The sequence below is a fragment of the Scyliorhinus canicula genome, chromosome 7, assembly GCF_902713615.1.
Source record: "Scyliorhinus canicula chromosome 7, sScyCan1.1, whole genome shotgun sequence".
NCBI lineage: Eukaryota > Metazoa > Chordata > Chondrichthyes > Carcharhiniformes > Scyliorhinidae > Scyliorhinus > Scyliorhinus canicula.
In genome coordinates, this window is record NC_052152.1 from 12172921 (window position 1) to 12198345 (window position 25425).

The 25425-nt window shown below is 48.4% G+C and overlaps 1 protein-coding gene across 1 annotated transcript in view; it reads right to left on the reverse strand.

Moving 5' to 3' along the window:
* ncam2 (neural cell adhesion molecule 2) overlaps nucleotides 1-25425 on the reverse strand; it is a 1376879-nt gene that overhangs the window by 604603 nt on the left and 746851 nt on the right. The window lies entirely within an intron of this gene.

The following is a 25425-nucleotide window of genomic DNA, read 5'->3' on the forward strand; positions in this document are numbered from 1 at the left end:
ACCTCCGGCAATTTTAGTGGAGTGGGGCCAGATTCTGAAGATGACATGGTTCACATCGGTTCACCGGTGTCGTGAACTATGGAGGAAATCTTGCTGGAATTGGGGACCTTTTTGAGTGTTTAAAAAAAGGAGTTGTGACCTTCGCATTGCATACTGAAATACTGTACCGTTTTGTCACGCAGTGATTGATGATAAGGCTTTGTTCTTAAAAGATAAGTGATATTAAATTGACCATTGTTATGTTAATGGAAAATTATTCCTATTTTATTCAGGAACATTCTCCACTGGATAAAGTGTTCTGCATTAAGCAGTATCTATATTCTGATTTGACTGGGTTGATTTTCTCTCACAATCTAATCTTTCTGTTGAATGACAGATCAGTCATCTCTTGCCCTGTTTTATAGCTTGAACAGATTGCTGAGCACTTTGACTGACAGCTCGGATATTTGCTTCTCTACTTCAAAGCTTGAACAGATGGCTGGGCTCTTGCAATTATATATTTCGCTATGGAGGTTTTTCCAACACATTTGTGAAGTAGAATCTAATTATAAATGTTTGGTAGAGTTCTAAATCACACAAGTGGATTCAGCTCAGCAGGCATTGCTGATACAGCTATCAAGGGGACTGTGAGTTTATTTAATTTGACAATTTATGACTACTTCGTTGGATTATGGTCTTTTTGAAGTGGTTTCTGAATGACTATTTCTTTATTTTGACAGTTTTATGAGCATCACCAAGGTTTTGCAATAGGGATCAAGAGTTCGGTACCTAGTGGATAATAGGTGAGTGGGCAGGTGGGGGTGAGGTGCATGGGCGCATTGGAGCATTAGAGATGACCTTGGGGATGGGGCTGGGGAGGGGGTTTGGGGAATGGAGAGGGCATGGGAGCAGATTCCAACTCAACACCACTGTCTTCAAGGGAATAGAGAATTATGGTACAGTGAGGCACTGCTGCCTCACAGCGACAGGGTCCCGGGTTCAATATCGGCCTCGTGTGGTGATTGGACATTCTCCCCATGCCTGCGTGGGTTTCTTTTCAGTGCTCGGTTTCCTCCCACAGTCCAAGGATGTGTAGGTTAGGGGGATTGGCCATGCTAAATTTCCCCTTAGTGTTCCAAATCTGTGCGGGGTTGCGGGGATAGGGTGGGGGCCTGGGTAGGGTGCTCTTTTGAGGGTCAGTGCAGATATAATGGGCTGAATGCCCTCCTTCTGCACTGGTGGGATTCAATGATTCTATGAACTGGCCATGACTGCTGAGTCAGTGAGAAACCACAGTACTGGCAACAATTTGTGATTAATTTTTCTGACTTTATCTTTTATTACTTGGACATATCATAAAAGCAGTTAATCTGTAAAGTTTGTGTGCATACTGGGGAAGTTGTGTGTTATGTTTTTTTGCAGGAAGTGGGGACATATTTGTACATTTTAAACTTTTTTTCTGTACTTTTACCTGAGTGAGTTTCTGGAATAAAACTAACTCCCTGTTAACTCAAGAAATCTGGTTGGTTTAATTCTTACACTGAGCTATTGAATTGCCATTGTTACATTTTTTTTAAAGTTCACATTCTGTTATCATCAACCCAAGAATGTGACAAAGAGAGGAATCAGCTCATCCCTGCTAACTTTGTAACAGACTCAAAGGGACGAATAGCCGACTTCTGCTCCTATTTCTTTTGAGTGGCATTTGAACCCACTACCAGCTGGCCCAGAGGTGAGAGTACTCCCAAATGAGCGATGGCTGACATATGACTCATTAATGGATTTTAGGATCTAAATGAGGAGGCATTGTTCAAACAGCTTCATTTACATTAGCCAAGAAACATTGAGAATGGTAGGGGAGAGCGATGAGCATGTGGGAGAAGGCTGGGAGACTGTGAGAGCGCTTGGAGGTCCTGAGGGTTTTGGGTGATGGGGGAGTGCATGGGGACTTGGTGATGGTCAGATACGATGGAGATCTGTGGATGGTGAGAATAGAATAGAATAGAATCACAACAGTACAGAAGGAGGCCATTCAGACCATCAGGTCTGTACCGATCCATGTCCCACCCTACCCCTGCAATCCCATAACCTAACCTTCACATCCCTGACACTGAGGGGCAATTTAGCATGGCCAATCCACCTACCCCATACATCTTTGGGCTGTGGGAGGAAACCAGCGCACCCGGAGGAAGCCCACGCAGACACAGGGAGAATGTGCAGACTCCCCACAGAAAGTGACCCAGGCCGGAACTGAACCCAGATCCCTGGCTCTGCGAGGCAGCAGTGCTAACCACTGTGCTACCATGGCGCAGTGTAGTGTGAGGGACAGGGATGGGGTGAGAAGACACCAGGAAAATCTATATCTGGGATGAGAAATGGCTGGTTTGATTGTCAGGTCAACAAACAAATCCAAAGAGACTGAGAGCCAGGGGAAGATCAGAGATCGTCAGCTTCCAGTTTCCTTGTAACATGAACCAATCTATAGTAATCAGGGAGGGAAACCAGACGTCGATTGCCACATTTATTGTGAACTAATTTTAGAGATTTCTCAATTTGTAAAGTGAGATGTTTCTCATTTTCCATGACACAGAACAAATTAGACATGGCTGTAAACCTTAATCCACTCACTCCCATATTACACAGCAGATAAACTAACCTCACATTGGAAAGAAAAATAAACCTGTAGATCGGTTGCTCTGTCTATTTTGTACAGAAGTGTCCAGGTTTATTAACTTGGTGGGCTATTTGATTCAGAGCATCATAGAGTACAGAAAGAAGCCATTCAGTCCATAATGCTTGTGTTGGCCTTTGAGAGATCAGTCACACATAGAAACATACAAATAGAAGCAGAAGGAGGCCATTTGGCCCCTCGAACCTGCTCCGCCATTCATTATGATCATGGCTGCTCATCAAGTTCAATACCCTGATCCTGCCTTCCCCCCATATCCCTTGATCCCTTTAGCCCCAAGAGCTACATCCTATCAGTTCTACTCTACCTGCTCTGTCTCCATGATGTGGCAATGTTTTCTCATTCAAGTATATATACAATTGCCTTTTGAAATTTACCACTGCTTCCACTCCCTGTCCTAACTGTGCATTCCTGATCATCACATCTCTTGTATTAGAAGGTTTTCCTAATTTCCTTCCTGATTCTTTTGCCAATTGTCTTAAATCTGTGTCCTCTGGTTCCATTGGAACCAGGTTCTCCTTTTCTAGGTTTTCCTTCAGAGTCTTGACCACTCCCAGGTTCTTGAGCCTCAAGAAATCTGAAATAAAAAGTGAAAGTATGGAAACACTTAAGAGACCAGACAGCATCTGTGAAGAGAGAAACAGAGCGAAGGAAAAGCCATTGACCTGGAACGTTGAAGGAACTGTCAGATTTTATCAAGGGTGCCAGGTTACTTTAGTCACCAGTGGAGCACAGCTTTAAACTGATATTAGTCACTATAGTTCCCAATGCAGTTCTGTAGCCCAAGTGCCTTACTGATATCCATGTAAGGAGTTATTGGCTACAAGGGATGTGTGACAGGTGTGTAACTATGAGCTGCAGATGAGTCAAAGCGATCACTTTGATCTCCAAGCCAATCATTTCTGCAGTATTCTATGACATACATCAAGGTTTCGAATGTTCAACGTGTCAGCTGTGGCTCAGATGGAAGCACAGTAATCCCTAAATCGGAAGGCTCTGGGGTCAAGACCCATTCCAGGGTTTGAGTACCATTCCAAAAATGGCTGACACTCCAGTGCAGTACTGAGGGAGCACCACAGTGTGGTGCTATCTTTCAGGTTAGACACTAAAGAGGCCCCATCTGCCTGTTCAGGTGGGTGTTGAAGATCCCATGGTGCAATTCTGAGAAGGAACAAGAGAGTTATCCTTGGTGTCTTGATTATATTTATCCCTCAATTCCACTATAAAAGCCAGATTAGGACAGTACTCGTTGGAATTTAGAAGGATGAGGGGGGATCTTATAGAAACATATAAAATTATGAAGGGAATAGATAGGATAGATGCGGGCAGGTTGTTTCCACTGGCGGGTGAAAGCAGCACTAGGGGGCATAGCCTCAAAATAAGGGGAAGTAGATTTAGGACTGAGTTTAGGAGGAACTTCTTCACCCAAAGGGTTGTGAATCTATGGAATTCCTTGCCCAGTGAAGCAGTTGAGGCTTCTTCATTAAATGTTTTTAAGGTAAAGATAGATAGTTTTTTTGAAGAATAAAAGGATTAAAGGTTATGGTGTTCGGGCCGGAAAGTGGAGCTGAGTCCACAAAAGATCAGCCACGATTTCATTGAATGGTGAAGCAGGCTTGAGGGGCCAGATGGCCTACTCCTGCTCCTAGTTCTTATGTTCTTATTATCTATACGTTGTCATTTTGCTGTTTGTAGGAGTTTACTGAGCCCTATATGTTATAATAGTGACTATAGTTCAAAAGTGTATTTAATTAGCTCTAAAGCATATTGAGATGCCGGTGGGCATGACAACCACACCATAAATTGTAAATCTTCCTTTTTACCCATAAAAATGAAACTTTCAATTTGTGTTTTATATTTCTGTATATTCCTTTTATCCCTTGTGGGCACCACTTTCAGTTTATTCAGAGGTGCGTGGAGAATGCACCATGTCATCATTCAAATATCAGAATCCAAGCATGGTTAAAGATTAGAGTGTGCCACTGGCCATGAGGAAAGTCAATGCACTCAAACCTGATTTGGTCTTCATCTTACACAAGCCTGGTTTGGTCTTCATCGCACACAATTGCATTGAGGGTCAGGAGCGAACATCTCATTATTTCCCCCCCTCATACAGAGTGCTTGTCTAATTTGTAGCAGTCCTCCGTCTCCTGTGGCCCTCCTCCACCGATCCAAACAGCAATCCAACCGAAGGGGTGCCTGAACTACTCTTGCACTCCCCTGACCACAGAAGATTGCGGGTTAATCCAACTGAGGTGTTGATTAAAGGGAGGCCGAGATAAACTATTTCCTCTGATGGGAGGTGTCCAGAGAAAAAGCACATGGCTTTACATTGGAGGTCGGTCATTCAGGTAACGTGTTGTCAAATCTCAACGTTTCCCCAAAGGCTGTTAAGATTCGCTCCATTGAAAATGTCAAAAGTGAGCCGGATCATTTAATGATAATAATAATCGCTTATTGTCACAAGTAGGCTTCAATGTAGTTACTGTGAAAAGCCCCTAGTCGCCACATTTTGGCGCCTGTTCGGGGAGGCCAGTACGGGAATTGATCCTGCACTGCTGGCATTGTTCTGCATTACAAGCCAGCTGTTTAGCCCACTGTGCTAAACCAGCCCCTTGTGAAAGTATTAAGGGCTATGTGTCAAGGTTGGTAATTACAGGTCAGCCATGATTCAACTGAATGGAGGAACAAGCTCACGGGGCTGAATTCTCCACTCCTGATCCAATGTCCCAAGTTACGTTCCTTCCTGCACTTTTATGTTCCTCCTTTCTTCCCCATCAACCTGGGGAATTTCATTGCCGGGATTCTCCGGATGTTAGGATTCTCTGTTCCAGCCGGCAGCGCATCCCCCCCTCCCCCACCCAGGGGTTTCCCGGTGGCGGGGAGCGGCTTCAATGGGAAATCACATTGACAAGAGGCGGGAAGAGAGAATCCTGCCACCAGCCAACGGTGCCCCGCCGACAAACGCGCGGCTGGGGGAGCGGAGAATCCCGCACCAATATTTGAACTCTAAAAATTACTGAAACTATGCCGTTTTTTTAATCAAGAGCCACAATCTTCTGCTGTGCGACTCACCCTATCGCGCAGTAAGGTGGAGCCAACAAGGCAGCGCTCACACCCAACGAGATCCGCGTTGTCAGGTAGACTGCTCGGCATGGAAACAAAATAACCAAGGCCAAGAATGTGCCGAGCTGAGGGATCTCAGTCGGGACCATAATTGGCTAACTCTGATTGTCTGAGCAATTCTGGGCTAGGTAAGTTATTCTGGCCATAACCGCTGTCGTCAGAAAGTGCACCTCAGCTGAGGGACCTTTCAGATCGAATCCCTGCATAACCTGTCCAAGTTCACGAGTTAGGTTCGGACATGAAGAATGACCAATTATTTGAAAAGCAGTAAAGGTCGGCTTTAACCCGCTCGGAATCTTCAGGAGGGGAGAGACGGAATTATCCTACTACGGAAAAAAAAGGGATGACTTTGCGCAGTGGGAACCAGCTGTTCCATTTAGTGTGTGGAAAACAATGGGCTGATTGAAGGGAACTGCTCAACAAACCCGACAATAAAAGCACAAGCTGCACCTGCTGGATGTCCGAAATAAAAACAGAGAGTGTTGGAAAAAACTTCAATCCAACATGACTTCTTGGAACTAGAATGTCTTCAGCCTTCCCTGCACCTACTGCTACTTTTTTTTTAGCTCAACAAACGTTTCCTTATATCAACTCACCTATTTGACTTGATGCAATAAATTTGTGCGGATGACAACAAAGACAGGAATAACATAACAAGTCATTATCACCTCTAACATGCAACAAAGCATTAGCAGCTCGAAATACAAACAAATCACTCACATCTCTAAATGGTTAAGAGCCTTGGTTAAGAGCGGTATACAGAACCAAAGAATCCCTACAGTGCAGAAGGAGGCCTTTCGACCCATCAAATCTGCATCGACCACCTAAAAGAACACTTTACAAAGGCCCACTTCCCCAAACTACCCCCGTAACGCCACCTAACCTGCACATCCTTGGACACTAAGGGCCAATTTTGCATGGACAATCCACCTGACCTCTGTATCTTTGGGCTGTGGGAGGAAACCGGAGCACCCAGAGGAAACCCATGACGACACAGGGAGAAAGTGCAAACCCGGTCTCTTGCGCTGTGGGGCAGCATTGCTAACCACTGTGCCACCGTGCCATTTTCAGAGCATATACGGAGTAACAGAAATGCAGAAGTTGAACTTTGGCTGGCAGTTTTCTCCTCCAAGATACTCCTACTTCTTTGACAAAACCTTTTGTCCCCTAACTGAATATCCCTCATGTGGTTGTTCCCCTTGGAACAGGGGAGGTGGAGGGGAGATCTGATGGAGGTACGCAATATTATGACGGGCTGGAAAAGGTAGAGAAAGGTAGACAATGTTCCCATTAGCTGATGGTAGAAGGACTAGAGGGTGATACAGACGCAAGGGTTTGGGCAAGAGATGTTGGTGTAGGTAGACTGCTCATCATGGAAACAAAATAAAACAAAACCACACCCTATTGGCTGTTGTTGAACCCACCTTTCTACCAATTCCAAATATCATACCTCTTAATCAAGAATTGTTCTAAGCAAATGAAAAATAAAACATTTTTCAATACCACTCTGAATTTTCTCCCAGGCTTTGTTGACAGTGGCATCATAGAGATTAATCTTTAACTAATCCAGGCCAACCCTGGAAGGTTGACAATGCAGTTTGAACCTTTACATGGCCTGAAATAGCTCAATCGCAAAATATAAAGGAGACAAATCCACATTATTGCATTTCAGACTCTTAATAAAACAGGGTCAGTTTTTTTTAAAAATCTGCTAGATTTGTTTTGACATACAAAACCTATTTTGCTATCAAAAAGGTGGGGAGGCTAATGGTGCACCCTATTAATAATGTATGAATGGTGCAGCTAGGGGATGTTGAGCACTTAAACTTGTGATATTCACAAGTTGTTGTCAAAGTTGTACTGATTCACCTTTAGCTTCATGAGAACAACATCCCACTGTCTGGCTCACCGTGAAATGAATTGAATGAATGAAGTAGCTGCATTAAAATGGTAGATACGAGATAAACGTACCAGAATTGAGCCAACGTTATCAATGTAAATGCCCCTTTAGCAAAACGATGAGTGTTAATGACTGCCAATCCAGCTCTCTGATGCTCACAATTAACAAGTGTGGAATCTCATATCTTCAGGTTTTGAATTTTTCAAAGAGATTATAAAATGGACGAATTTTACAGTTTTAATTACTTTCCTTTATGTCACTTGATTCCCTCTCAATCCCTCTCTTTTATTTTCTTTTTGTGGTTGATGTGACATTGAACCCATACCTTTCAATTCGTCCTCCTTTATGTGTTGATTTCCAAATCCTTCATTGCTGTTGGTTGAGCAGGTGGACTGTTGGCTGACTTGTTTATCCAAAATGTTATGTTCCCCTTGATGTGCCATCGCCAGTTCTTAACTTCAGTAACTTTGCAAACATGTGGAATGGAATTTAATGTAATCAATAGAGGTCTCACCCGTTTGCTGGAGAACTGGCATGAGCACTGCGTCACGTACTTTGGGGAAGGCCCAATGATTTCAAAGCCAAGCAGACATTTAACTGGGCAGGGGTGGGTCTTCCCCAGGATCAAGCAGCTGGAGTTGGGTTGGATATCCCATGCCTGGGAGCTGCAGGTCAATCAGGGACCAGCAGCTGTGCATTGCCCAGCAGCGCCGCCGGGAAGGTAATGGCTCCTGCCAGTACTGCACTTAACTGAAGCCCAAGATCGTTGCATGACCGTGTTGGTGCCTGGTGGAAGGAGGGGATCTGGGATGAGAATAGTGGGGTAAGGGAAAAGAGATGGGATTTGTCAGCAAAAGCAAGGGTGTAGCTGTCAGTAAGTCACCCCCTTCCCAATGCCTGGTCGCTTGATCAGGCACTGACTTCCCTCCCACTCCTCACTGCCACCACTCCCACCTCCTGGATTGCTGAGACAATAGGCGCGATTCTCCACTCCCCACGCTGGGTGGGAGAATCATGGCAGGGCTGGGAGACTCATTTCACGCCCCCCTGGCACCACCCGTGATTCCTCCACCCCCCGCTCGGATGAATCGCAGCTCGCCGTTTTTAACGGCGACCGGCGATTCTCCAACATGGATGGGCCGAGCGGCCTGCCGTTCGCGACCGTTTCATGACGGTGGCAACCATACCTGGTCGCTGCCGTCATGAACATGGGTACCAAAGGCCCGTTTGAAGCTTGTGGGGGGCAGAGAGGGGAGTGAGCACCACGGCCGTGCTCGGGAGGGGACTGGCCCGCAATCGGTGCCCACCGATCATCGGACCGGCGTCTCAATGCAACGCACTCTTTCCACACCGCCACCCCGCAAGATGAAGCCGCCACGTCTTGCGGGGCAGCGGAGGGGAAGATGGCCACCGCGCATGCGCGGGTTTGAGCCGTCAGCCGTCGTGACATCAGCCGCGCATGCGCGGGTTGGAGCCGGCAAACCTGCGCATGCGCGGCTGACGTCACATAGGGGCCGCCATCGCGTCAAGGCCCGGACACCAAGAATAACGGAGCGCCGCTTCTATCCCCCCGGGTGGTGGTGAATACGGTGAGAGGAGCAGCCTCCGAGGCCGTCGTGAAACTTGGCCGAGTTCACGACGGCCTTCCCGATTTTTCCCAGGAGCGGAGAATTCCGCCCAATGTCTGGGCTGATACTGCCAGTTTAGTAACAATGGAGTGCTACACTGGCAGAGGCACCAGCCGTCAGGTGTGATGTAAAATGATGTTAGCTCTGCCCTCTCAGATAGATATAAATGGTGCAATTTAATGGTGAAAAAAAGAGTCCCGTTGTGGGCCTATTTGCCAGGATCTTTCCCAGTGGATGCAGCATCGAGAATGACCATGCTATTAAATGGAGCTATGTTATTTTTTCTGGCCTGGGTGAGGAAGGCCCTGCTGAGGCTGAACTTTGCTTCATTTCCTGCACTAAGGAGCTCAGTTCGCCATAGAATCATAGAATTTACAGTGCAGAGGGAGGCCATTTGGCCCATCGAGTCTGCACCGGCCCTTGGAAAGAGCTCCCCACTTAAGCTCACGCCTCCACCCCTTCCCCGTAACCCAGTAACCCCACCTGACCTTTTTTGAACACTAAGGGGCAATATATCATGGCCAATCCACCTAACCTGCACATCTTTGGACTGTGGGAGGAAACCGGAGCACCTGGAGGAAACCCACGCACACACGGGGAGAACATGTAGACTCCGCACAGACAATGACACAAGCTGGCAATCGATCCTGGGACCCTGGAGCTCTGAAGCAACTGTGCTAACCATTGGGCTACCCTGCTACCGTGCAGAAAGAGTTTAGGGCACGATTTCTCGACCCCCAAGGTGATGCCCCGGACCTGTGCCATCGCCCCAACTTACTGAATAGGGCACCCTCAAACCCCCTCACCCCACCTCATAAGGGTAGGGCACCCCCAGGCCCCATCCCCAGCATGGGCAAGGTGCCACCTGGGCACATGACACTGCCAGTCTCGCACCCTTGCAGTGCCACCTGTGCACTCTGTTAGTTCCAAAGAGTCCAGATGGCATCAGCAGTGCCACGGTACCATCATGCCCAGACGACAACCACACGGGAGGGGGCCTCCAATCCCCTGGGAGACCCCTCACCCCTCCATGTACCATTCCACCTGGTCAATGTTTGTGAAGACCAGTGTTAAATGGTGCCTGGCCGGTGTCTCTGCAGGGAGGGGTTTCGATCTGTCACAGACATATTCAAGCGAGACTAACAATTCACTTAAGTAGGCGAATCTAAATCCTGCCCATGTGGGTGGGCTCCCAATTGCGATGTCTCACGTGATTACGTTGTGTCTCGCAAGGCGTAACGAGCCTGGTAAATCTCGCGAGAGTCCTCTCGCTATATTTACTGGCTGCCTCGTGATCTTTCGATCGCACACAGTTTGCCTCAGCATCTGGGCCAACAGTTACTCGTCATCGTTGAAACAAGCCGTCCATAATTAGCTCACTGTGAGAAAATTGGTGACCCAATATACAATACACATCAGAAGAATTTCATTGACTGGGACATCCTTGGGCTATGACAGGCGCTAAAGAAATATAGGGTGCGATTCAATCTCCTCGTTGCCTCGAGCAAGAGTGCGATGAGGCTGGTGAATAGCGGAACCAGCATAAAACCAGCAGCTGTAACTGCAGATACGGGCCCCCGCACCTCCTGGTCGGCGGATGCACATGGCAGCCTCCAGCCGTCGGGCCATGCGCCATGGCGGACTCAGACCGCAAAGCTGGACCCTAAACACGGTGCCCCAATCGGCCGCACGCCTGACCCAGCCCACCCGCCCAAAAATTGCCCGGCCGCGTATAAGGACCCCTGCCCTCCGATCGGCCCGCCCCCAATCAGGGCAGCCGCGGACCGAGTCCGCAGCTGGCACGCTAGTATCCCGACTGACAGGACCACATTAGATCCACGCCATCGGGACTTCGGCCGGTCGGGTGCGGAGAATGGCAGGGCAGGCCTCCAGCAAAGGCCCCAGGTAGGTGATACTCGGCATGGCGTGCTCTCCGACTAAGCCACTTTTCGGGGCCCGGAGAATCGGGGAACCGACGCCGAACCCGATTCCGTGCGGGGAAATGGATTCTCCGCCCCGGCGCCAGCCGCGATTCGGCCGTCGGGGTGTGGAGAATCCTGTCCCAGCTCTCCTGGTCATGCTGCCCGAGCTGACAGCCGATGCCACTTCATCCCAGGCGGCATTGGCGCACCCTCTGGGACCCTCGGGGGGGAAAAGGGGATATCTCCTGGCCTCGACCACGACTAAGAGCCTCCCCTGGTCTGCGTCTCCAAATCCTGAGTCCGGTCATCTCGGTGCCATGGGGGTGCGCTGATTGGGGTTGACACAGCTAGAGCAGTTTAAGCACTGCTCGGCCATGTTAGCTGGGGGGTTGGTGTGCGCGGTCCCGGCGAATCGGCTGGTGAGCCTTCATTTGTAGCGTGAAGCGCGTGGGGACTGGTAAATGATCAATTAATGTTGCATTGCGCTGCCGGCCACACCGGGCTCAGCACCGGGAAGCTGCTGGCATTCCTGCTCGCTACCACATTTAGAAATATTTCTGGAGAATCGTGCCCTCAGGTTCTTGCTTTCTATGAACTGCAAGGAAATGAGAAATCAAAGAAATATGAGATGTGGGTGGAAGGTGATAATAAGAATCACAATTGTGCTAGTCAATGTTGTCAGGGTTTTTCTCTATTCCACCCTCAGGTTTATTTTGTGAGTTTATAAAACGTATATTTTTTCTTTTGTTACTCATGCTGGTAAATGTAATTCTCCGAAATTACAAACAAAATTGTCTTTCTGTACTGTAAAATAACAAAATAGGTAATATTGCTGTGATAAATATGTGTCCCACATCGCTGGTATGTTTACTGGATTTAGTTTAATAACATTGCGAGCTATAGCTCCTCAAAATAGAATCAAATCTCCAGACAAGATATTTTTCAATTTGGGGTAAATTGCTGCCTCAGTGTAACATTTGATTTGTCGTGCCATTCACTGTATCAACTGTTGCCCTGCTGAATAGAGGAACTCTACATTGGTTCAGGGTGAATAAGTCTTACCCTGACTAAAAATCAGCACAGATCTTGCGGTGGCAATCATGGCAATACTGTCAGCATTCGGCATCTTTGCTTCACTGATACCGACAGCATCTCTGGGGGTTCAGAGGTATGCAGAGAAATGCGGAAATCCAGAAGTTCCACAGTATCGGTGATGTACCATCATTTGGACGCGAGACACGATGAAGGTCCAAACTTAGGCTTTAATCAACTAGATGTTAGCCCGGTTGTCGACGACAGTGAAAGGCCGACCGCCGGGAACTCTGGGTACTTATACCCCGCCTCGGAGGCGGGGTCTACTTGCCTCTCGACCAATTGGTGAGCAGTCACATAACTAGTCCCAGCCAATCAGCCGAGAGGCACATGACTAGCCAGAGCCAATGGGAAACCAGTGCTCTGCACAAATGGCAGTGCTCCTATCCATGCCACCACATTCGGTACTGTAGAACTTCCCACAGACTGTTGTCCACTTGGAAATGTGAATAGCCAAGAACCTTCCAACTCTGTCAGTCTCACTGTAAAATCCCGGGAAAAAATTACAGTATGTTGAATGACTTGTGCCCAAAGTCCGTGTTCAAATGCAGCAAGACCGGGAGAATATCCAGTCTTGGGATGTCAAGTGGAAAGTAACATCGCAACCGCACAAGTGCCAGGCAATGACCATCACCAACAAGAGAAAATCTAACAATTGCCCTTTGACATTCAATGGCATTACCACTGATGAATCTCCCATGATCAACATCCTGGGGGTTACCACTGACCAGAAACTAAACTGGACGATCCATGTAAATACTGCGGCTACAAGAACAGGTCAAAGATTAGGACTCCTGGGGTGGCACGTGGCGCAGTGGTTAGCACTGGGACTTTGGCGCTGAGGACCCGGGTTCGAATCCCTGCCCTGGGTCAATGTCCGTGTGGAGTTTGCACATTCTCCCCATGTCTGTGTGGGTCTCACTCCCCACAACTCAAAGATGTGCAGGTTAGGTGGATTGGCCACGCTAAATTGCCCCTCAATTGGAAAAGAAAAATAATTGAGTACTCTGAATTTTAAAAAATAGATTAGGACTCCTGCGATGGGTAACTCACCTCTTGAGTCCTCAAAGTCTGTCCACCATCTACAAGGCACAAGTCAGGAGTGCGATAAATATTCTCCAGATGCAGCTCCAACACTCAGGAACCTTGACACCATCCAGGACAATGCAGCCCAGCTTGACCAGCACCCCATCAGCAAACATTCACTCCCTCCACCAATAACTCACAGTAGCAGCAGTGTGTACCATCCACGGCAGGGGTGCAGCAGCAAGCAGGTAGGCAGCCATGTTTTAAAATGGTTTCTGCAAATTGTTTTTTAAATGTGGGATTTTTAATCATTGTGGAAAGATTCGCCTGGACGTAAACCTGGAGTACAAAAGCATAGACGACTTTATTTTCCATTTGCCAGCCAATCAGCACTCTTTTCTCATGCAGTATAAATTGTTGCTCCCTTTGAAATTTGGCATTTTTGTGTCTGTCCTGATGAGTGCACGTTAAATTTTCAACGGCCTGCCTCTTTTTTAGCAATACTCATTTTTTTTTGTTATTTGTTCAAGAATGATGCTCCTCAAATGCTAGCTTTCTGACCAAACTTTTGATCACATGCCCAATAATCCCTGATGTGGCTCAAAAATCACAACTTTGTTTGATAATCACTCCCGCCTGCCTTGGGACATTTTACTATGGTTGAAATGCCATATAAATACAAATTATTGTTATTCCTGTTGTGCAGCTTGAAGGAACATGCTAGCTCCTCTTGTCTCCACAGGAAGGGTTTTTGCAATTAACCTTATCGTAAGCTGATGCTCGTAGCTCAGGCTGATGTGGCCACTGAAGAATTGTGTGTATGGAAAGGCCCAAAGCCTGCCCCTTTTTAACATGAACCATTTTTAGAACATAGAACATAGAACAATACAGCACAGAACAGGCCCTTCGGCCCTCGATGTTGTGCCGAGCCATGATCACCCTACTCAAACCCACGTATCCACCCTATACCCGTAACCCAACAACCCCCCCTAACCTTACTTTTTTAGGCCACTACGGGTAATTTAGCATGGCCAATCCACCTAACCCGCACATCTTTGGACTGTGGGAGGAAACCGGAGCACCCGGAGGAAACCCACGCACACACGGGGAGGACGTGCAGACTCCGCACAGACAGTGACCCAGCTCGGGAATCGAACCTGGGACCCTGGAGCTGTGAAGCATTTATGCTAACCACCATGCTACCATGCTATTCCCAAAACTAACATTGAATCTACCCTGCTTCGTTTGCATTTTTAAGGGGCCCCATGCCTATTTTGGGTGGCCACCCTATATACATATAAAACAACCTCACCCAATCTCACCTTGGATGCTTTTCACGCATTCCTCTGAAATTGGGCCTCATTGCGTCTGCTTTTGAGGATGAGATCCAATTTTTACCCTGGAGAAACATCACTGAAAACGTACAGCCGTGAGGTGCGGCCAAAAGTGATTAAAACATAAGCGACAATTATAAAATGGTCAAAACCAAAGCCATCTTCTCAGCAGCCATTTCCCTAACCTCAGGCCTCTTTGTTTGAAAATGGAGGTCAATACATTTAAGTAGTAAAAAGGAATTTGTGGTGTGCAGGCCGATTGTGCCCCAACTCCTAGTAGCCAGCAGAGCGCAGGACTCTTAATCCATCAGTTAATTTTTTTGCATTTATGCAGTGATCATTTGTAAATTGCTGACAACTTTGCACCTCATTCCTTCCTAATCTGTCCGAAACTCAGTGACCGGGATTCTCTGAAATCCCGGCCAAGTGTTTATGCCGGCATCAAAACCGGCGCGAGCGATGCCGGTGTCGACGGGCCTCCAGGCCCAGGCATTCACCCCTTCTTCGGGGGCTAGTACGGTACCGGTGTGCTGTGCGCTCGAAAGCTGGCCGCCATGGCTGGCGTGGGGCCATACATGAGCGTGGGTTGCCGTCTCCGCACTGGACTGTGGACAATGTGGCTAAGACCTACAGGGGCCCCGCATGGAGAAACACAGGCCCTCCCTGGAATTAGCCCGGCCGCCGATCGGACGGCCTCAATCGTGGGCCTGGCCACCGTGGAGCCCCCCCCCCCCCCCCCCCCCCACCGAAGTTGGAGTTGGATCCCCCGCCCCCGCCCCCCCAAAACCAGGACAGCCCCCGCAGCAAGAACTCCGAAGTTGCGCCGGGTGGGACCATACTCAACACACGCTGGCGGGACTCGGCGGGCACTCGACCCGTCGAGCGCGGAGAATCGCCTTGGGGGCCACTTTCAACGGCCCCCGACCGGCACGGCGGCGCCCTCGCGGACGCGATTAGTCCCGCGTGAGAGCGGATCCCTCCGCCGATTCTCCGCCCCAGAGCGGGATCGGAGAATCACGGACAGTGTGTCTCAGATTCCTTCATCGTCAAGGTGGACAGGCGGTTAAAAAGAATCTCGCAATTGCCTCTGACAGGATAATGCTAATTCCTGTCACATGCTCTGGAGAATTCTTATCATTTGTTCTCAACAAGGTCTGGCTGTTCTCGATTGATACAAAACAATATCACAGTTTTCCCACAATCCCTAATTTACTCGATTTAAACTTTAAAAAATTTGATTTGATTTATTATTGTCTCATGTATTAGTATACAGTGAAAAGTATTGTTTCTTGCATGCTGTACAAACAATACATACCGTACATAAGGAAGGATGGAGAGACTGCAGAATATAATGTTACAGTTATAGCAAGGGGTAGCAAGTTATAGCAATGTGTAGCAAGTTATAGCAAGGTGTAGAGAAAGGTGTTGATGGGATGCCGGCATCACTGGTTAGGCCAGGACTTGTTCGCATCCCTAATTTCCCTTCCTCCCTGGTGGTGAGCCATCTTCCTGGAGCTCTACAGTTCCTGTGGTGTAGGTACAGCTACAGTGCTGCGAGGAAGGGAGTGTGCCAGGCTGCTCTTTCACGGCAGCAGCACGCTGACACTTTATTCGAATGCTCATTATTCGTGTGCACAGTAAGAAGTCTTACAACACCAGGTTAAAGTCCAACAGGTTTGTTTCAAACACGAGCTTTCGGAGCACGGCTCCTTCTTCAGGTGAATGGAAAGGCTTGTTCCAGAAATGTTTATATAGACACAGTCAGAGATGCCCCGGAATGCGAGCACCTGCAGGCAATCAAATCATCAAAGATGCAGAGAGAGAGGTAACTCCAGGTTAAAGAGGTGTGAATTGTCCCAAGCCAGTTCAGTCGGTAGGCCTCTGCAAGTCCAGGCTTGTTGGTGGGGGCCGAATGTAATGCGACATGAATCCCAGATCCCGGTTGAGTCCGCATTCATGCGTGCGGAACTTAGCTATAAGTTTTTGCTCAGCAATTTTGCGTTGTCGCGTCTCCTGAAGGCCTCCTTGTAGAATGCTGACCCGGAGATCAGAGGCTGAATGTCCTTGACTGCTGAAGTGTTCCCCAACTGGAAGGGAACAGTCCTGCCTGTTGATAGTCGCACGATGCCCGTTTATTCGTTGTCGCAGTGTCTGCATGGTCTCGCCAATGTACCACGCTTCGGGACATCCTTTCCTGCAGCGTATGAGGTAGACTACATTGGTCGAGTCGCACGAGTATGCGCCGCGTACCTGGTGGGTGGTGTTTCCACGTGTAATGGTGGTGTCCATGTCGATGATCTGGCATGTCTTGCAGAGATTACCCTGGCAGGGTTTTGTGGTGTTGTGGTTGCTGTTCTGAAGGCTGGGTAATTTGCTGCAAACAATGGTTTGTTTGAGGTTGCGCGGTTGTTTGAAGGCCAGTAGTGGGGGTGTGGGGATGACCTTGGCAAGATGTCCATCCTCGCTGATGATGTGTTGGAGGCTGCGAAGAAGATGTCGTAGTTTCTCCGCCCCAGGAAAGTACTGGACGACGAAGGGTACTCTGTCAGTGGTGTCCCGTGTTTGTCTTCTGCAGGTGCTCGCATTCCGGGGCATCTCTGACTGTGTCTATATAAACATTTCTGGAACAAGCCTTTCCATTCACCTGAAGAAGGAGCCGTGCTCCGAAAGCTCGTGTTTGAAACAAACCTGTTGGACTTTAACCTGGTGTTGTAAGACTTCTTACTGTGCTCACCCCAGTCCAACGCCGGCATCTCCACATCATTATTCGTGTGACAGCCTTGACAGTAAGTACTGACTGGCTATTCCACCATGGCAGGAGCATTGCAGCCAAACCTGATTCCAGTCCTTCTCCATGCCTGCACACATTGCCATGGTGTTGGCTGTAGCTCTGGTATCAGTACTCCTGCCTCTGAGTCAGAAGGCCATGGCTTTGAGTCTTGCTCCAGATACGAGAGGATATTGTCCTCAACAGCACTGCCAGTCCAATATTTGAGCAAACACTGTACCTTGGGTGAGATATCACAACCCGAGATGCAGGCCAGAATTTTGAGGCTATGTCCAGCGGAAGCATCTAGTTGTATAATGGAAATGTCCGGACCACGTAAAACCTCCGGCATTCCCGACATGAGCAGCCGGAGAATTGCCGAGTCCGCAGTCACGCCGTACAACAAATAGTGTCCCCTGGACACCCCCTCGCCAACTCTGGAAAACCCCACCAGTCCGCCCAGCCCTCGCCAAAGCCCCAACGGCCAGCGACACGGCTCCCACCCGATTGTAGCGGTGCTGGACACAGTCCGCAGCTACCACGCCGGATTTACGAAAACCCAGACCACGCGCGACCTGCACGGTTGGGAACTCGGGTCATTGAGGGCAGAGCATCAGAGGATTCTCTGGCAGATCGTTGAATACGACTTCGGTGTCGGGCAATGGAGAATCCAGCCCTATGTTCTCCCACCGGAGCTCAATCGCAACTGATTTGCACTCACGGCGGGAGCACAAATCTGAAAGCAATTCACATTCCATTGCTGCGCCAATTTCTGCATGGCAAGGATTGTGAGGGATTACGTCATGAATCCTACTTTCGGGCCGCCATTTTGAACGGCTGAATGACCCATTTGCTTCCTCCCACTGGCACGGGGCACGCACCTCGATGCCACAGCCAGCAAGTGCCTGGAGCATCGGAACGGGTTCAATGCCAGGTGTCTTTTTACCCAAATAATAACAGTGATTTTAAAAATGTTTATGCCTACTTAGGGTACGTAGTATTTTCAGCCTTAACCCTGGGGTGTCCAAAACTCTCGGTGTTGAACATAAGGAGAGGCTGTGTGTCGTACGTCCCCTCAAAGCTCGTCTGCCATTCAGGGCTGATGTTCAATCTCAACTTCACTTTCCTGCCACATCCTTTGAATCTCTTACATTTCAAATATCGGTCCATCTCAATCTTGAATATTCTCAATGTCAGAGAGCTTCCACAGCCCTTGGGGGGGGGGGAGGGGTGGTCGGAATTCCAAAAATTCACCATCTTCTGAGTGAAGAAATATCTCCTTATCCCAGACCTAAATGAGTGGCCTCTTATCCTGAGACTGACCCCAAGTTCGAAACTCTCCTGCCAGGAGACATAGGCCGGGATGCTCCGTTGAGTCCATCCCGTTATTGCTGCCAGCGAGGATGGGGAATGTGATGCTCAGATAAATCTCCCAGCCACTGCAGAATCCCGCTGCCGTGATTAGTCGGAGTACCCCGCCCATAACCTCTTCCCTGTTTCGTCCTCTCAGCATCCAATACATTTCAATGGGAACACCTTTCATTCTTTCAAACTCTATAGAATATAGGCCTGTCCAAATCAATAACCTCTCAGAAGATAATTCGCTCACTCCAGGAAGCAAGTCAGAGAATGTGCAAACAAGCTTTTCATCCCAAAGGATCCACGACGGTGTATATCCTCCACAGGAGCCTCACTGAACCCCATTAACAACGGTGGTGCAGTGGTTAGCACTGCTGCCTCACAACGGCGAGGGACTGGGTTCGATCCCGGCCCGGGGTCACTGTCCGTGTTATCATGTGCGAGTACCTTTAAGAAATAGGTATTTATAAACGGGTGTGTATATAAATATCTGTAGCAAGAGCACCTTTAAGAAATGGGTGTTTACTACTGCAGTGATGTCAGAGAGTGGGTGGAGCTGGGCTGTCTATCAGCTTTTTACTTTCATTTTTGAGCAGGCTGCAGGGTGTGTTTTAGTTTTGTTTTCAGTGTTGGAGCTGAAGCCAGACAGAGCAGGTGTACTGCTGTTCTCTCTGCCATCAAAAGACCATCTCTTGATCATTTGGTGAATTCCGAATTATTAATGTTCTCAGTAGTGAATGTAAACCTAATGTGCTTCTGTTAAAAGGTGCTTCTTTTGGCTTCTGGATGTTGTTTGGGAAGTTATTAAGAATTACTTAGTGTTGTATTCTTTGGGGTTGTATTTGAATTAATGGTTGTTAAGATTGTCACTGTATGTTTGAAAAAGGTTAACTTGAATTCATAGAATAAACATTGTTTTGCTTTTAAAAAATACTTTTCCATTTCTGCTGGACCGCACCTGTAGAGTGGGCCGTGTGCTCCCCATACCACAATCTAGTAAAAGTTGTGGGTCAGATGAACTCCATGATACACTTTGGGGTTCCCTAAACCCTGGCCCATAACAGTGTGGAGTTTTCAAATTCTCCCCGTGTTTGCGTGGGTTTCAGCCCCACAACCCAAAGATGTGCAGGGTAGATGGATTGGCCATGCTAAATTTCCCCTTAATTGAAAAAAAATAATTGGGTACTTTAAATTTAAAAAAAAACATATCCTTCCTTTCCTTTCTCCCACACTTGACCATCTCAATTGCCTTTAAATGCATTTTGTCACTTTTAAAAAATTCATTCATGGGATGTTGCATCGCTGGCTGGGCCAGCATTTATTGCCCATCCCTAATTTCACTTGCGGACCCCGGGGGGGAGTAGTTAAGAGTCAACCACACTGCTGTGCCCCTGGAGTCACAGGTAGGTCAGACCAGGAAAAGATGGCAGATTTCCTTCCCTGAAGGACCAGATGGATCTTTTATAATTGACAATGATTTCATGGTCATCATTAGACATTTGATTCAAATTTCACCATCTGCAGTGGAGGGATTTGAACATAGGTCCCCAGAGTATTGCCCTGGGTATCAGGATTATTAGACCAGGGACAATACCACTGGGCCACCACCTCCCCTTCAAGGGGATAACCCAGAGAGTATCCATACCTACAGTGTAGAAGAAGGCCATATGGCCCATTCACCCATCCTATCCCCGTAACTCCACCTAACCTGCGCACTTTTTGACACTAAAGCGCAATTTAGCGTAGCCAATCCAACTAACCTGCACATCTTTGGACTGTGGGACGAAACCGGAGCACACGGAGGAAAACCACGTAGACCGGGGGAGAACGTGCAAACTCCACACAGTCACCTGAGGCTGGAATTGAACCCGGCACCCTGGTACTGTGCGGCAGCAGTGCTAACCATTGTGTCGCTGTGCCTCCTTGCGATAGTGAAGTTGTGGCAGACTCCCTATAAATATGAAGTCTTTTCTTCATACAGACCTATGGAAAAGCCGTAAGGAGGGTTAATCCTTCCTGATTGCCTTCACTTTCCGGAGTGTGGGGAGGTAAATCCAGCTTTAACCTCATCCCAGCCCACAGCCTAGCTAAAATTGAATCAGTCAGCATCGACTAGGGACAGAGCAATTGTCTGCTACTCCCTGGGCTTAGAAGGTGATTTTGTTTTCATTAGACTGCTCGGGCTGAAGTTACTTGCCAATTTTAGGTTTTGCAACATCTGGGCTCCTCGGTAGCAATCAGCAATGAACATATGGCACAAAGTGTTGGGGATGTTGCAGTTTAACACCTTTTCCTTCAGTGTGTATCAGTCCTCCAACACTCTGCTACTGGCTTATCCCAGCAGCCCAGCACCAACTCCTGTCTCTCGATGGAAATGATCAACCACTGATCAGGAATATCGCGGAATAAAGACGACTCGCTGGAGGTGTCGATCAGTGGAGTCAAATCGTGAAGAACAGCAATTGCTGATCGCCTGTAGGTTTGTACCTCCTGATACTTATCACTGAAGGTTCAGCTCACTGGTGTCAATCCCCGAAGACTAATAAACGCGCAAAAGTCAATCATTACTCCTGAAGGTTGGTGTCAGCTCCTTTCATCTGCTATTCGACCTCCCATCAATTTCAATTACTGACAAACAACGCCTGCTGATCTCCATTACAGAAGACAAGAGCACACTAATATCAATCAAAGAAGACTAGTGTACACAAACATCAATCACTGAACGCAGTGTACACTAATATCAATCACGGAAACAGCATGTGATAGACAGATCCAAGCAGTTCCATAGCCAATGGCTCTGCAGTCCGGTCGCATCCAGTTTGGAGTGGTGTCGGAGAGTTAAGGAAGGCTCCAAGAAAATCCTCAATCTTAATGATGGCAGAGCCCAGGACATTAGTGCAAAAGACAAGTTGAAGCATTTGGAATGACGTTCCGCCCAACATATCAAGTGGATGATGGGATGAGCCATCTTAGGTTTCACCTCGGGTCCCCACGATCAGAAGAGTCAGCATTCAGCCATTTGACCACTTTGCGTGATGTCAAGAAACAGCTGAGAGCTTAGGACACAGCAGAGGCTAAGTTCCCCGATAACATCTTGGCTACAGCGCTGAAGGCTTCTTCTGCTCAAAAGCTAGCTGTTTCTCCAGTGAAGTTGTAAGCGTTGGCAGTGTGGTCAAATGTCACTTACTTATCAATAACCAGATCACCAACACTCAGTTTCGGTTTCTGCTTCAGATTCCATTGCAGTCTTGGGCCAAACATGGATAGATTATCATAGAATTTACAGTGCAGAAGGAGGCCATTCGGCCCATTGAGTCTCCACCAGCTATTGGGAAGAGCACCCTACCCAAGGTCAGCACCTCCACCCTATCCCCATAACCCAATAACCCCACCCAACACTAAGGGCAATTTTGGACACTAAAGGCAATTTTTCACAGCCAATCCACCTAACCTGCATATCTTTGGACTGTGGGAGGAAACCGGAGCACCCGGAGGGAAGCCAAGCACACACGGGGAGGATGTGCAGACTCCACACAGTGACCGAAGCCGGAATCGAACCTGGGACCCTGGAGCTGTGCTATCCACAATGCTACCCAAGGAACCTAATTCCAGCGGTGAGGTGAGAGTGACTGCCCTTGACATCAGTGCCACATTCTGACCCAGTGTGGCATTAAGGAGCCCGAGCAAAACTGAAATCAATGGCAATCTGGGGAAAACGCTCCATTGGCTGGAGTCATACTTAACACAAAGGAAGACGGTGGTGGTTGTTGTTGGAGGCCAATTATCTCAACCCCAGGACATTACTGTCGACGTTTTGTTAGGACAGCGTGCCAGGTCCAATTTTCAATGACCTTCCCTCCATCAGAATGTCAAAAGTAAGGTTGTTTGCTGATGATTGCGCAAAGTTCAATATCTTCCACGAATCGTTGGATGCTGAAGCTATCTGAGCTCACATGCGGCAAGACTTGATTTGATAAGTGCCACACAAGTACAAAGAACAGGAACAGACCCTTCATTCCTCCAAGCCTGCCCCGACCATGGTATCTGCCTAAACTAAAACCATATGCACTTACGGAGTGCGTATCCTCCCATTCCCACCCTATTCATATATTCGTCTAGATGCCCCTTAAATGTCGCTATCGTACCTGCTCCCACCACCTCCACAGGCAGCACGTTCCATATATTTACCACCCTCTGTGTAAAAAACCTGCCTTGCTCATCTGTTCTAAACTTTTCCTCACGCACTCGTACTTGACTCTCCAACCCTAGGAAAGAGCATCTGACTATCCACTCTGTCCATGCCATTCATAATCTTGTAGACCTCTATCAGGTCACCTCTCAACCTCCGTCATTCCAGTGAGAACAGACCGAGTTTATTGAACCTCTCCTCATGGCTAATGCCCTCCATCCCAGGCAACATCCCAGTAAACAGCTTCTGTACTCTTTCCAAAGCATCCACATTCTTCTGGTACTGTAGTGACCAGAATAGTACACAATATTCCAATTGAGGCCGAACTAAGGTCCTGCACAGCTCTAACATGACTTGCCAATTTTTATATTCAATGCCCCAATCGATGAAGGCCGGCATGCCATATGCCTTCTTGACCACCTTATCCACCTTATCCACATGCGTTGCCCAAGACTCCAACCAGTTTATATCCTGCTGTCTCCTTTGACCATCCTCAGGCAAGTGTCAAGCAATGGCCCTCTCTGACAAAAGAGAACCTAACCTCCTCCCCTTGACAGTCAACAACAACTGAATTCACCCAACTATCAACATCTTTGGGGTCACTATTGACCAGAAACTTAGCTGGCCCGGTGGTATAATTACTGTTAAAACGTTAGAAAGTGGGTATTCTTCAGCAAGTGACTTAGTTTCCCATAAGGCACAGTGTGGCCATAGAATCATAGAATTTACAGTGCAGAAGGAGGCCATTCGGCCCATTGAGTCCGTCAGAGGGACAGTGCTGAGGGAGTGCTGCACTGTCAGAGGGTCAGTATGAGGGAGTGCTGCACTGTCAGAGGGTCAGTTCTGAGGGAGTGCCACACTGTCAGAGGTTCAGTACTGAGGGAGTGCTGCACTATCAGAGGGTCAGTACTGAGAGTGCGCTGCACTGTCAGAGGTTCAGTACTGAGGGAGTGCTGCACTGTCAGAGGGTCAGTACTGAAGGAGTGCTGCACTGTCAGAGGGTCAGTACTGAGGGAGTGCTGCACTGTCAGAGGGTCAGTACTGAGGGAGTGCTGCACTGTCAGAGGGTCAGTACTGAGAGAGTGCTGCACTCTCAGAGGTTCAGTACTGAGGGAGTGCTGCACTGTCAGAGGGTCAGTACTGAGGGAGTGCTGCACTGTCAGAGGGTCAGTACTGAGGGAGTGTCGCACTGTCAGAGGGTCAGTACTGAGGGAGTGCCGCACTGTCAGAGGGTCAGTACTGAGGGAGTGCTGCACTGTCAGAGGGTCAGTACTGAGGGAGTGCTGCACTGTCAGAGGGTCAGTACTGAGGGAGTGTCGCACTGTCAGAGGGTCAGTACTGAGGGAGTGCCGCACTGTCAGAGGGTCAGTACTGAGGGAGTGCTGCACTGTCAGAGGGTCAGTACTGAGGGAGTGTCGCACTGTCAGAGGGTCAGTACTGAGGGAGTGCCGCACTGTCAGAGGGTCAGTACTGAGGGAGTGCCGCACTGTCAGAGGGTCAGTACTGAGGGAGTGCCGCACTGTCAGAGGGTCAGTACTGAGGGAGTGCTGCACTGTCAGATGGTTAGTTCTGAGGGAGTGCTGCACTGTCAGAGGGTCAGTACTGAGGGAGTGCTGCACTGTCAGAGGTTCAGTACTGAGGGAGTGCTGCACTGTCAGAGGGTCAGTACTGAAGGAGTGCTGCACTGTCAGAGGGTCAGCACTGAGGGAGTGCTGCACTGTCAGAGGGTCAGTACTGAGGGAGTGCTGCACTGTCAGATGGTTAGTTCTGAGGGAGTGCTCAGATTGTTATTATATTTTTATTATTATTATTATTTTTATCACTGACTTGTTCGTTTTGGGACCTTGGCTGTCAGTTTTCCTCCATTGTAACAGTGTGCGTGTGTGTGTATTACAGCAGGCATTGTCAAACCCGGGGTCGCGGGCGGGTGACGGGTGGGTAGCGGAGCCGTCGGTCGCGGTGCTCCCAATCGCGCAAATCCACGTGCAACAGCCGCAGTAGCAAATGGCCACAAACATAAAAAAAGATTTTATCCGCACTGAGCATGCAAAACTATACGCATGCACACTGATGATCAGGCATGCAAGCGCAGTGCGGCCACATTTGTTTTCTGCGGTCGCAGCCTTTTTTTTTTACAAGTTCGGGGGGGCCAAAGGGGCATAGGGACCATTGGTGTCAAAGGGAGCCAAAACCATTTGCTCCATTTCTGTCAGCAACAAACAAGGTAAGAGAAAGTGGTGGGTTGTGCAGGTCAGCCGGCGTGGGCCACGAAGGTCGGTCAGTGTGGGTCGCGAAGGTCGGTCAGTGTGGGTCGCAAAGGTCGGTCAGTGTGGGTCACAAAAGTCGGTCAGTGTGGGTCGCGAAGGTCGGTCAGTGTGGGTCGCGAAGGTCGGCCGGGTTGGGTCCAGAAAGTT